Below are 13,292 nucleotides of genomic sequence, written 5' to 3'. Positions count from 1 at the left end.
ACCCTCTGAGTGAAGGAATTTCCCATCATGTTTCCATTAAACTTCTCACCTTTCACCCTTAAGCCATGAATTGTGGTTGTAGTCCCAACCAACTCAGTGGGAAAAGCCTGCTTGCATTGGATGGATGCAGTGGATGCTTGCACCCTATCTATACCCCTCATAATTATAAGCACATGAGGAAGGAACTAAGGAAAGTTAATTCGGAACACCTTTTCTCTGGAAAGTTAATAGCAGATATGTGGAGGGTGTTTAATGACCAATTGTACAGAGAATAGGACAGGTATGTTCTTGTTAGAAGGAAGGAAGTATGGAAAGGTAAGAGACTATTGGATGTCCAGAGAGGTGATGAATTTAGTCAAAGGGGAAAAGAGAAAGTATGTAAAGCTCCCTTCTACACCAAAAGCTTTGGAAGTTAGGATCAAACGGAACACATGAGGATTATAAAAGAAGCCGGTAAAACACTGAAGAAGGGAATTAGAAAAGCCAGGAGGGTCCATGCAAAGTCCCTGTCAAGTTGGTGTAAGGTGAGGCCAGAACAGGAAGATTATACAGTTTAACATGTGGCTAAGGAGTTGGTGTAGGAGGGAGGGCATAAGCTTTTTGGATTATTGGGCTCTCTTTCAGGGAAAGTGAGACCTGTACAGAAGGGAGGGTTTGCACCTGAACTGGTGTGGGACTAATATCCTAGAGGGAAGGTTTGTTAATGCTTAAAGGTAGGGTTTAAATTTGAGTTGCAAAGGGATGGGAATCAGAGTGTCAGAACAGTTAGTGGAGAGGTTGTGGAGGCAGATATTGATAAGACCTCAGACAAAGTTAGGAATCAAAAGATTGAGCAAGGTGCAACTAGTGTCTCGAGCTGCTTGTATTTCAATCCAAGAAGTATCGTAGGAAAGGCGAATGATAGTGCTGAAGACGAGGTAGCTGGTGTTATGCCCGCAGCCCCCTCCTTTGTGAGAATCGCAAGGGCACTAGTGGGTTGGGTCAGTGGACCCAGGAAATGGGAGAGAGACGTGCCAAATGCCTCATTCCCCAGCGATGCAAAATGACGCGACATTAGCCATTATCTCTTGGAGACACATTTGTGGATTGGGGACTATGCTAGGTGCAAGCTGGGCTGGTTGAGGGAGAGATTGCATCACCCCCAACCTGATTGACATCTACTACCCTGCGAGTCAAGATAAAAGAGGGGCTGTAGAGACGCACCAGAAGAAACGCTAGCGATCCCGTAATAGCGGGAAGCCATTTGAAGGAAGCCACGTGCGTTCGGTTCCCTTGCCTGGGACCCGGTGGCTGGTACCACGGACAACGATTTTTGAACTAATAATGGGGAACCAACTCCCCCGACTCAATGGATCGGCCTCATAAAAGACACGGGCAAGTTTAAGACTGTCTCTCTCTACAACCCAAAAGAGCTGCATCTTTAAGGACAACTGACTTTTATTTCTTCATCGGACAATACAGTAACCCCTAGACAAACGATAGAGTTATTTCTTATTGATGATTATTACTATACCCGCGCTTTTAGATTGAGTATTGATGACGTATATTATCTGAATGTTTGTATTAATCTTATTTTTGTGCCCCTTTATAAATAAAGACTTTTAAAAATAGTACCATCAGACTTCAACGGACCTCTCTATCTTTGCTGGTAAGTGACCCAGTTACGGGGTACATAACAAAATTAGGGGCTCATCCTGGATTTGACACCAAATTGGGAGGCCAGTGAATCGGGCTTGTAAGTCCAAACTTGGATCTGGTACGCGGGTAGCCAGACGGGAAACCAGCAAAGATGGATGTGGATGAATTTATAAAAAACCCGACTCTGGAGGCGCTAGAGGCGGCCACCAAATCAGACTTGGTAAATTTGGCAAAGGGGTTAAACCTCGCAGAGGTGAGGTCGTCAGTGAAAAAGCGGGAGGTGCGAAGGGCAATAACTCAGTATTACATCGAGAAGAATGTGTTTGCAGCTGAGGTATTGGAAAATATCCCTGAAAAGGTACCAGCTAGTGGGACGGCTCTTTTAGAATTGGAGAAATTAAGGTTGGAACATGAAATTAAGGTAAAGCAGCTGGAAGCAGCTGGAAGCAGCCGAGAAAGAGAGAGAGAGAGAGAAAGGGCCGACAAACAAAGGGAGCATGTGCTCCAGCTAAAGGAGTTAGAGAAGCAAAGAGAGCATGAACTTCAGTTAAAAGAGCTGGAAGCAGCTGAGAAGGAGAAGGAACGAGCTGAGAAGGAGAGGGAAAGGGCCGAGAAGGAGAGGGAGGCAGAGAGACAGAGGAAACATGACTTGGAGATGGAGAAGTTGAAGCAAGAGCAACGCGGTCAGGGGTCAGGCCGAGAGGAGCGGTTTGATGTTAGTCGGGCGTTGAGGTTAGTACCCCCGTTCGAGGAGATGGATATTGATAGTTATTTCTTGCTTTTTGAAAAGATGGCAGTGAATCAGAAGTGGCCCAGAGCACAGTGGGTGGCGTTGTTACAAAGTGTGTTAAAAGGGAAGGCACAGTGGGCATATGCGGTGTTGTCCATGGAGGAGGGAGAGGAGGAGAGTTATGACAAAGTAAAGGCGGCCATTCTCCGGGGTTACGAGCTGGTACCTGAAGCGTATAGACAAAAGTTCAGAAATTTACGGAAAGGGTGGAATCAGACGTATACCAAGTTTGCCCATGAGAAGGGTGTGCTCTTGGACCGTTGGTGCACCGCAGAAATAGTGGATGAGGATTATGGGCGTCTCAGGGAGTTAATGTTGATTGAGGAATTTAAAGGCTGTATTCCGGAGGAGATCCGGATGTATTTGAATGAGAAGCCGAATAAGTCCATCTCAGAATTTGCTAGATTCGCAGACGAATATGCCCTAACCCACAAGGCAAAGTTTTCCTCGAATAAAAGTTCCCCTAGAGACTGTGGGAACGATCGAGAAAGTCCACCGGCTGAGGCAGAGGTCCCGCCGGGAGCTAGTGGTAAGGTTGAGGGGGAAAGGCCAGGCGGCCAGAGATTTCCGGGCTTGACCTGTTTTAATTGTGGGAAGAGTGGGCATGTTGCATCTCGGTGCTTTGCTCTGAGGAGGGAGATGGGAAAAGGGAAAGCAGCAGGCCCTATCGGATGTGCCGTGGTAATCAGAAAATCGACAAGAGAGCCCCAGGTAGACAGAGTACGAGAAGAGTCTGAGATTTGTCTGTCACACGGAACCATGTCTTTGAGGAAGGGGGACCCACCAATTCCCGTACGAATCTGGGGAGACACGGGGGCTGAGCTTTCATTGATCAGCAGTAAGGTACTAGAATTTGGTCGAAAAATGGGTATGGTAGCGGTGAAGGGAATAAATAAAAGGATAGAAATGGTGCCCTTACATAACGTCATTATGAATTGTGAGCTGGTGTCTGGACCAGTTGAAATAGGGGTGCCCTCAGAATTCCCAAGAACTGATGTGGACGTCCTTCTTGGTAACGATTTAGCCGGGGGTAAGGTTTGGGCAACCATGACGCTGATAAACCAGCCTGTGAGTGTTGAAGCTCCGCCCCTAGCTTCCAAGAGCTATGCCGCATGCGCGGTCACTCGCAGCCTGTCGAGAGAGGCAGCTGTGACAGAGAGCAGTTTAAATCTGGCCAGTTTCGATTTGGCCGAGACGTTTTTACCGACCCTGTGCCATGAGAGTTTAGAGGGTGGTAAAACGAAGAGTAGTACAGTGAAAGAGGGTAAGGGAGAGGAGGTAGATCTACCCTTAGTGAGGAGCAAGGGTCTAGAGGCAGAAAATAAAGATGAGGAACCGTTAGAGTGGTTAAGAGGTCCAGAGTTGGACATGGATGATCTGTCTGGTTTGGCAGACCTGTTTGACGAAGTTGAAAATTCTAAAGGTGTTCCCGACAATGAAATGAGGGCAGTCCTATGAAAAGAGTGCCCTTGCCTTGAAGAAGTCTGCTGGGTTGGCAGATGAGGTTGTTTCAGCCTGTGGGGTTGAGTTTACTCCGGAAGGGAGTGGCCCAGAGAGTAACTGGGAGAATCAGGGGAATTTAGAATTTGAAAAGGGTACGGGTATTGAAAGCCTGGAAGAGGTCAATGTCCCGTTTGAGTGTGTCCAAGATGGGGATGCACGTGGTACTGAACCTAGTAACGGAGCTCAGAAAAAGTCTGAGGTATTTGATTCAGCTGAACGTGATGGCCGTCCTTTTGGGTCAGATAGACTTGGTTCAGTGAAGAAAGGGTTAACCTTGGTAATAGTGGGAAGTGAGAGTTCTCCGGTGTTTGTGCTCGAAGGTGTGGTGAAACTCAATGCGGAGCTCAAAAATTGGGAGATAAATATTATTATGGAAGGAAACGGGAAATCTGCAGTTCCCAAATCGAATGAAGAAATTTTAAACCCTGCAGATCGCTTACAGATTAAGCCGGGAGATGCCGGGGCCCCCCACCCTATTGTTATTCCAGAATGGGGTGTGAAGAGGCAGAATTTGAAATACTGCTTGAACAAAGAGTTCGAATTAAAAACAAATAGCCTGAAGGGTCCTGACGAGAGGGCTAGCCACCTGTGTAAAATTAAAGAATTGGGCAGAAATGGTCTAAGTTTGGGACACGGTGTTGATAAAATAACCCCTATGAAAGAGGCGGGCGGGAGTTTACCTCGCCAAACTACCCGAGTTCCTCACGTAGGAACTCACCGGAAAAGAGTCAACGGTTAATGAAGGGCGCCATTTTTTAAATAGCCCAGCCGGTTGTACGGGATTTCGACAAAGCATGTGAATAATAAAGACAAACCCCTTGGAAGCCTGCCTGTTAAGTTGAAAGCCACATAACGATTGGTATTTGCATGACCTTTGGTAGTATACATGTAAGCTTAAGATCACAACTCGTTAGTTTTGTTTGCTGAAAAAAAAAGTGGTTATTAAGTTGAAGCCTGATGCTATAAGACTTTAGTAAGGTACAAGATGTTAAGTTAGTAAGGGAAGTGACACTGTAGTCGTTGTTACGTTCCCAGTAACCGGGTGACTTACCAGCAAAGATAGAGAGGTCCGCTGAAGTCTGATGATACTATTTTCAAACGTTTTTATTTATAAAGGGGCACAAACGTATGGTTAATACAAAACATTCAGATCATATACATCATCAAAACTCAATCTAAAGCACAGGTATAATAATAATCAATCAGAAATAAGCTCTATCATTGTCTAGGGGAATACTGAGTCCAATGGAATATAAAAGTCACTCATAAATTTTCAGGCTTTCCGTTTGGGAACCGTTGGCATTTCACGTGTTGGAGAGAGAGTGAGTGGTGAGAAAGAAGGAACACTTGCCCGTCGTCTTTACGAAGAAAATCCCAGTTGTTAGCTAAAACGGTTTTCCTTTGGTTTCAGCCACAGACTCCCGATCCAGAATCTAACGCACGTGGCTTCCTTCAAAATGGCTTCCCGCTCCGACGGGAAGCGCTATTGTGTCTTCTTCGTGTGTCTCCTTGGTGCGTCTGAGGCCCCACCTTGGCAGCCCACCTTTTATCTGGGCTGGCAGGGTTGTAGATGTCAATCAGGGTGGGGGTGAGGCAATCTTTCCCCCATCACCCAGCCCACATTGCCCTGAGGGTTTGCACGTAGTCCAGTCCCTTATTCCACAAAGGTGTCTCCCAAGACAATGGCTATGTCCATGGCTTTTGTCTGGCGGAGAGGCCAGCCCACATTCCAAACTGTAAGGCTACTCTCTCTCTCTCTCTCGTGATTCTCACAAAGGAGGGGGCTGAGGTTATAACATCGTTAACGGTTTGGATGCTGAATTGAATGTATCACTGTATTACTCTGTAGAAAAGGAAAAACCTTCGGTATTGTGTTAGCTTCCACAATCCTGTAAGACTCTGTACTACTTCGTTTTTAACCGCTGGTAAAAAACACTTTTAAGAGGGGAGGTGTTATGCCCGCAGCCCCCTCCTTTGTGAGAATCGCAAGGGCACTAGTGGGTTGGGTCAGTGGACCCAGGAAATGGGAGAGAGACGTGCCGAATGCCTCGTTCCCCAGTGATGCAAAATGACGCGACATTAGCCATTGTCTCTTGGAGACACATTTGTGGATTGGGGACTATGCTAGGTGCAAGCCCTTGGGCAAAGTGTGCTGGTTGAGGGAGAGATTGCATCACCCCCAACCTGATTGACATCTACTACCCTGCGAGTCAAGATAAAAGAGGGGCTGTAGAGACGCACCAGAAGAAACGCTAGCAATCCCGTAATAGCGGGAAGCCATTTGAAGGAAGCCACGTGCATTCGGTTCCCTTGCCTGGGACCCGGTGGCTGGTACCACGGACAACGATTTTTGAACTAATAACGGGGAACCAACTCCCCCGACTCAATGGATCGTCTTCATAAAAGACACGGGCAAGTTTAAGACTGTCTCTCTCTGCAACCCAAAAGAGCTGCATCTTTAAGGACAATTGACTTTTATTTCTTCATCGGACAATACAGTAACCCCTAGACAAATGGTAGAGTTATTTCTTATTGATGATTATTACTATACCCGCGCTTTTAGATTGAGTATTGACGACGTATATTATCTGAATGTTTGTGTTAATCTTATTTTTGTGCCCCTTTATAAATAAAGACTTTTAAAAATAGTACCATCAGACTTCAACAGACCTCTCTATCTTTGCTGGTAAGTGACCCAGTTACGGGGTATGTAACACTGGCAACAGAGGCAATGTGTAGTGAGGAGAAGCTGTTGATAGGGAAATTGCAGGCAACAGGATGAGTTGCAACATAAAAGGCAGACAAAATCAAAAAGAGTGAATACAGGACTGAAGATGTTGTATTTGAATATGCACAGTAAATGGAATCAGGTAGATGAACTTGCAGATTGGCAGGTATGATGTTGTAGACATCACTGAATCATGGCTGAATGGTTATAGCTGGGAGCTTAATGTCCAAGGATACACATTGTATCAAAAGGAAAGACAGGAAGGCAGTGGGTATGGTGTTGCTCTGTTGATAAAAAATGAAATCAAATCATTAGAAAGAGGTGACTTAGGGTCAGAAGTTGTTGAATCATTACGGATAGAACTAAGGGTAAAAAGACTCTGATGAGAGTTGTATATAGACTCCCAAACAGTCGTAAGAATGTGGCCTACAAATTACAATAGGAGATTGAAAATGCTTGCCAAAAGGGAATAGACAGTGGAATAGACACTTCAATGTGTAGGTAGATCGGAAAAATTGGGCTGGTGCTAGATTACGGGAGAGAGAACTTCCAGAGTGCATATGAAGTGGGTTTTTAGAGCAACTCATGGTTGAGCCAACCAGAGGATCAGTTACTTTGTGTTGTGCAATGAACCAGAATTGATTGGAGAGCTTAAGGTAAAAGAAACCTTAAGAGAAAGTGATCATAATATGATTGAATGCACCCTGAACTTGGAGAAGGAGAAGCTAAAGCCAGATGTATCAGTGTTACATTGGAGTAAAGGAAATTATAAAGACATGAGAGTGGAATTGACCAGAATAGATTGGAAACGAACACTGGAAGGAAGGGATGACGGAAGTGCAGCAATGGCTGGAATTTCTGGAAGCAACTTGGAAGGCACAGGATATATACATCCCAAGGAGGAAGAAGTATTCTAAAGGAAAGATGACACCACCAGGCTTACAAGAGAAGTCAAAGTCAAGATAAGAGCCAAAGAGAGGGCATATGATAGAGCAAAAAATAGCGGGAAGTTAGAGGAATGGGAAGCTTTTAAAAACCAGCAGTAGGGAACCAAAAAAGTGATTAAGAATATGAAAGTGAGCTAGCCAATAATATAAGAGAAGATACTAAAAGTTTCTTCAGATACATAAAGTGTAAAAGAGAAGTGAGAGTGGATATTGAACTGCTGGAAAACAATACTGGAGAGGTAGTAACAGGGGTCAACAAAATGGTGGATGAACTGAATAAGATTTTGCATCAGTCTTCCAAGTGGAAGACACTAACAGTATGGTGGAAGTTCAAGGTGTAATGGAGCATGAAATGTGTGAAAAGATAAGCTTGCAAGAGCAGAGGCTGTACTTGATCTGGTATTGGGAAATGAACCTGATCAGATGTCAGGTCTCTCAGTGGGAGAACATTTTGGAGATAGTGACCACAATTATATTTCCTTTAACATAGCATTGGAGAGGGATAGGAACAGACAAGTTAAGAAAGTGTTTAATTGGAGTAAGGGGAAATATGAGACTATCAGGCAGGAACTTGGAAGCATAAATTGGAAACATGTTCTCAGATGTTCTCAGGAAGAAATGTGGCAAATGTTCAGGGGATACTTGCATGGGGTCTGAGTAGGTACGTTCCAATGAGACAGGAGAAGGATGGTAGGGTACTGGAACTGTGGTGTACAAAGGCTGCTGTAAATCTAGTCAAGAAGAAACAAAGAGTTTACGAAAGGTTCAAAAGGCTAGGTAATGATAGAGAGCTAGAAGATTATAAGGCAAGCAGGAAGGAGCTCAAGTAAAAAATTAGGAGAGCCAGAAGGAGCCATGAGAAAGCCACGGCAGTCAGGATTAAGGAAAATCCCAAGGCATTCTGCAAGTACGTGAACAGCAAGAGGATAAGACGTGAGAGACTAGGACAAATTAAGTGTGACAGTGGAAAAGTGTGCATGGAACTGGGGGATATAGCAGAGGTACTTAATGAGTACTTTGCTTCAGTATTCACTACAGAAAAGGATCTTGGAGATTGTAGGAATGACTTACAATGGACTGAAATGCTTGAACATATAGATATTAAGGAAGAGGATATGCAGGAGCTTTTGGAAAGCATCAAATTGGATAAGTCACTGGGACCAGATGAAGTGTACCCCAGGCTACCGTGGGAGGTAAGAGAGGAGATTGCTGAGCCTCTGGTGATGATCTTTGCATCATCAATGGGGATGGGAGAGGTTCCGGAGGATTAGAAGATTGCCGATGTTGTTCTCTTATTCAAGAAAGGGAGTAGAGATAGCCCAGGAAATTATAGACCAGTGAGTCTTACTTCAGTGGTTGGTAAGCTAATGGAGAAGATCCTGAGATGCAGGATTTATGAACATTTGGCGAGTCATATTATGATTAGGAATAGTCAGCATGGCTTTGTGAAAGGCGGGCTATTCCTTATGAGCCTGATTAAATATTTTGAGGATGTGACTAAACACATTTATGATGGTAGAGAAGTACATGCAGTGTATATGGATTTCAGTAAGGCATTTGACAAGGTACCCCATGAAAGTAAGGAGACATGGGATCCAAGGGGAAATTGCCTTGTGGATCCAGAACTGGCTTGCCCACAGAAGGCAAAGAGTGGTTGTAGGCAGGTCATATTCTGCATGGAGGTCGGTCACCAGTGGTGTGCCTGAGTGATCTGTTCTGGGACCCCTACTCTTTGTGATTTTTATAAATGATCTGGATGAAGAAGTGGAGGAATGGGTTAGTAAATTTGCTGATGACACAAAAATTGGAGGTGTTGTGGATAGTGTGAAGTGCTGTCAGAGGTTACAGCGGGACATTGATAGAATGCAAAAATGGGCTGAGAAGTGGCAGATGGAGTTCAACCCAGATAAGTGTGAAGTGGTTCATTTTGGTAGGTCAAATATGATGACAGAATATAGATATTAATGGTAAGACTCTTGGCAGTGTAGAGGATCAGACAGGATGAAGAGATCAATACTCCCCAATGCCATTCGGCTTTACAATTCAACCGCCAGGAGTAAGATATGTTAAAGTGTTGGGGTTAGGACTCAATGTATTTAAGTAAACTACTTAAGAACTTTTTAAAAGCTATTATTAATGCTTTTTGAGAGGGTGATTTTAGATGCATATCATATTTTTACTGAGTTAAGTATTGTATGTAATTAGTTTTGCTACAATAAGTGTATGGGACATTGGAAAAAATGTTGAATTTCCCCATGGGGATGAATAAAGTATCTATCTATCTATCTATCTATCTATCTATCTTAGGGTCCGAGTCCATAGGACATTCAAGGCTGATGAGCAGGTTGACTCTGTGGTTAAGAAAGCATATGGTGCATTGGCCTTCATCAATTGTGGGATTGAGTTTAGGAGCCGAGAGGTAATGTTGCAGCTATATAGGACCTTGGTCAGATCCCACTTGGAGTACTGTGCTCAGTTCTGGTCGCCTCACTATAGGAAGGATGTGGAAACCATAGAAAGGGTTCAGAGGAGATTTACAAGGATGTTTCCTGGATTGGGGAGCATGCCTTATGAGAATAAGTTGAGTGAACTCGGCCTTTTCTCCTTGGAGCGACAGAGAATGAGAGATGACTTGATAGAGGTGTGTAAGATGATGCGAGGCATTGATCATGTGGATAGTAAGAGGCTTTTTCCCAGGGCTGAAATTGCTAGCATGAGAGGACATAGTTTTAAGGAGCTTGGAAGTAGGTAAAGAGGAGTTATCAGGGGTAAGTTTTTTACACAAAGAGTGGTGAGTGCATAGAATGGACTGCCAGTGACGGTGGTAGAGGCAGATACTATAGGGTATTTTAAGAGACTCCTGGACTAGTATATGGAGCTCAGAAAAATAGAGGGCTATGGGTAACCCTAAGTAATTTCTCAGGTAAAGACATGTTTGGCACAGCTTTGTGGGCACATTACAGTATTGTGCTGTAGGTTTTCAATATTTCTATGCTTTTTTGTGGTACCCGTGTAATTTTCTACAGCTCTAACAGTACCTAGATTCTTTCCAGCTTTCCAGCCCTTAGCTTCATCCCACCTCCTCCGGTCTTCTCCTATCATTTTGCATTTCCCCCTCCTCCCACTACTTTCAAATCTCTTACTATCTTTCCTTTCGGTTAGTCCTGACGAAGGGTCTCGGCCGGAAACGTCGACAGTGCTTCTCCCTATAGATGCTGCCTGGCCTGCTGTGTTCCACCAGCATTTTGTGTATGTTGTTGTTCCTAGATTCTTTTGCAACCTTTTCTTTTCTTCTTAACTAGATTTATGGTTTACATGGTTCTTTTACCCTCCCACCTTTTCTCAGCCTCAATGAAACATATAGTACCTATGCAAAACCTATGCAAGTGTTCACTGAACGATTACCACATTTCTGCCATCCATTTCCCTGAGAACATTTGCTCACAATTTATAGAACATAGAACATATAGAACATAGAATATAGAATAGTACAGCACATTACAGGCCCTTCAGCCCACAATGTTGTGCCGACCCTCAAACCCTGCCTCCCATATGATACCCCACCTTAATTTCCTCCATATACCTGTCTAGTAGTCTCTTAAACTTCACTAATGTATTTGCCTCCATCACTGACTCAGGCAGTGCATTCCACGCACCATCCATTCTCTGAGTAAAAAACCTTCCTCTAATATCCCCCTTGAACTTCCCTCCACTTATTATAAAGTCATGTCCTCTTGTACTGAACAGTGGTGCCCTGGGGAAGAGGTGCTGGCTATCTATTCCTCTTAATATCTTGTACACCTCTATCATGTCTCCTCTCGTCTTCCTTCCCTCCAAAGAGTAAAGCCCTAGCTCCCTTAATCTCTGATCATAATGCATACTCTCTAAACCAGGCAGCATCCTGGTAAATCTCCCCTGTACCCTTTCCAATGCTTCCACATCCTTCCTATAGTGAGGCGACCAGAACTGGACACAGTACTCCAAGAGTGGCCTAACCAGAGTTTTATACAGCTGCATCATTACATCACAACTCTTAAACTCTATCCCTCGATTTATGAAACCTAACACCCCATAAACTTTATTAACTACCCTATCTACCTGTGAGGCAACTTTCAGGGATCTGTGGACATGTACCCATAGATCCCTCTGCTCCTCCACACTACCAAGTAACCTGCCATTTACTTTATATTCTGCCTTGGAGTTTGTCCTTCCAAAGTATACCGCCTCACACTTCTCCGGGTTGAACTCCATCTGCCACTTCTCAGCCCACTTCTGCATCCTATTAATGACTCTCTGCAATCTTCTATAATCCTCTACACTATCTACAACACCACCAACCTTTGTGTCGTCTGCAAACTTACCAACCCACCCTTCTACGCCCACATCCAGGTCATTAATAAAAATCATGAAAAGTAGAGGTCCCAGAACAGATCCCTGTGGGACACCACTAGTCGCAACCCTCCAATCTGAATGTAGTCCCTCCATCACAACATTCTGCCTTCTGCAGGCAAGCAAAATCTGAATCCACCTGGCCAAACTTCCCTGGATCCCATGCCTTCTGACGTTCTGAATAAGCCGACCATGTGGAACCTTGTCAAATGCCTTACTAAAATCCATGTAGATCACATCCACTACACTACCCTCATCTATATGCCTGGTCACCTTCTCAAAGAACTCTATCAGGCTTGTTAGACATGATCTGCCCTTCGCAAAGCCATGCTGTCTGTCCCTGATCAGACCATGATTCTCTAAATGCCCATAGACTCTATCTCTAAGAATCTTTTCCAACAGCTTTCCCACCGCAGACATAAGGCTCACTGGTCTATAATTAACCGGACTATCCCTACTAACTTTTTTGAACAAGGGGACAACATTCGCCTCCTTCCAATCCTCTGGTACCATCCCCATGGATGACGAGGATATAAAGATCCTAGCCAGAGGCTCAGCAATCTCTTGCCTCGCCTCGTGGAGCAGCCTGGGGAATATTCTGTCAGACCCCGGGGACTTATCCATCCTAATATATTTTAACAACTCCAACACCTCCTCTCCCTTAATATCAACATTCTCCAGAACATCAACCTCACTCATATTGTCCTCACTGTCATCAAGTTCCCTCTCATTGGTGAATAACAAAGAGAAGTATTCATTGAGGACCTTGCTCACTTCCACAGCCTCCAGGCATATCTTTCCACATTTATCTCTAATCGGTTCTACCTTCACTGCTGTCATCCTTCTGTTCTTCACATAATTGAAAAATGCCTTGGGGTTTTCCTTTACCCTACTCGCCAAGGCCTTCTCATGTCCCCTTCTTGCTCCTCTCAGCCCCTTCTTAAGCTCCTTTCATGCTACCCTATATTCCTCAATAGACCTATCTGATCCTTGCTTCCTAAACCTCATGTATGCTGCCTTCTTCCACCTGACTAGATTTTCCACTTCACTTGTAACCCATGCTTCCTTCACCCTACCATTCTTTATCTTCCTCACCAGGACAAATTTATCCCTAACATCCTGCAAGAGATCCTTAAACATCGGCTACATGTCCATAGTACATTTCCCTGCAAAAACATCATCCCAATTCGCACCAGCAAGTTCTAGCCTTATAACCTCATAATTTGCCCTTCCCCAATTAAAAACTTAATTCAGAGGCCATGGACCACAGACTGTGGAGTAAAGACCGTATAATTAA

Source organism: Hemitrygon akajei, chromosome 6, assembly GCF_048418815.1.
Source record: "Hemitrygon akajei chromosome 6, sHemAka1.3, whole genome shotgun sequence".
Lineage (NCBI taxonomy): Eukaryota > Metazoa > Chordata > Chondrichthyes > Myliobatiformes > Dasyatidae > Hemitrygon > Hemitrygon akajei.
The sequence above is the reverse complement of the archived record's forward strand: the minus strand, read 5'-3'. Positions refer to the sequence as shown.